Here is a 1,307-nt window from a genome sequence, read left to right on the forward strand (position 1 = left end):
ACTCTCTACCACTCCAAAGGGTATAAGCAATATGACATTGGTTGGAGGGCCCTTGTTAGATATAACCTTGTACTACATTCAGTGATGCATTTGTGGGTGCTTGTGAACTAACAGGCTGATGCCTAGGGTTAGTCTCTAGTTGACTGGGTAATGTTTCTTTCTCCCTCTCACACATAATTGGGGCAACTTGGGTCAGTTCTCTCATAAGATTTTGATGGTTTGTCATGAGGTGGGGCCATATTCTTTTCCAAGTCTCTCAATCTACTTGCCTCTCTAGTGTTGGTAAACCCAGGGGGTTGTTGATAAGATGATAAGAGAGGGGGCCTAAGGAAACTAGCCTAAGGTCCTACATTTGGCCTAGGAAAAGTATTTGGGATAAATGGCTATTGAGGCCTTTGGGTTATAGGTTGACATTGACTATGGAAATTGGAAGGAGGTCCTACTTAGTTGCCCTGGTTCCAAGAGAAATTTGGGTGATTTCTCCACACTAGATTGTAAGTGTTACTATATGGATTATTCTGATATAAGGCATTAACATTGTCATTGGAAGTGCCCCCAGAGGTGTTGGGGCATTCTTCTATGACATGTCCAGGGGACTGGCACTAAGCACACATCTTAACCATATTGACTGATGATGGCGCTCTAGGAATAATCGCCTCAATCCTTTTGATTAGGCTATCCAAATGGGCTTCCTTGGCTACTATCCCATCCATAAAATAACCTTTCCCTCCTATGGCTCTTCCTCTTTCTTGGGTTGATTCCCGCTACAAGTTTTGTCAACTAAGTCAAGTAAGAATTCTCATGCCTTTCCTTCATCTGTAAAGGATGTGAATCCCCCAGGGCACATAGACTCTATCATTTATTTAGTTAGATAATCAATACCCTCATAAATTATCTAGCATAAATGCCATAAGTCTAGGCCATGGTGAGGGCATTCTTGGAGTAGATCCTTGAATCTCTTCATAAGTTTGGAAAAGGACTCACTAGGCTTTTACCTAAACTGAAGAATATCACTTCTAAGCTTATTGGTCTTGTGAGTTAGGAAAAACTTCTTATGGAAGACAACTGTGAACTCTTCCTATGAGGTTATGGAATATGTGGGTAACCCATACAACCACTTTTTAGCTTAGTCTTTCAATGCAAAATTGATGAACCTAAACTTAACTGCATCATCAAAAAGTTGTTGGTCTTAACTAAAACACATATCTCTTCAAATTTATTTAGAAATAGGTATGCATCCTTAGAGGTCAACCCATGGAAGTGGGGCAACATAGTGATGTACTAAGATTTGAGCTCAAAATTATTGC

The 1,307-nt window shown here is 40.3% G+C and overlaps 1 non-coding gene across 1 annotated transcript; it reads left to right on the forward strand.

The window, feature by feature from the left end:
• The first annotated feature begins 917 nt into the window (after positions 1 to 917).
• Positions 918 to 1,024, forward strand: LOC122068552. The gene has a single exon (XR_006137167.1). It is a non-coding gene; the product is annotated as a small nucleolar RNA R71 (small nucleolar RNA).
• The last annotated feature ends 283 nt before the right edge of the window (positions 1,025 to 1,307 follow it).

This window comes from Macadamia integrifolia, unplaced genomic scaffold (genome assembly GCF_013358625.1).
Source record: "Macadamia integrifolia cultivar HAES 741 unplaced genomic scaffold, SCU_Mint_v3 scaffold424, whole genome shotgun sequence".
Taxonomy (NCBI): Eukaryota; Viridiplantae; Streptophyta; class Magnoliopsida; order Proteales; family Proteaceae; genus Macadamia; species Macadamia integrifolia.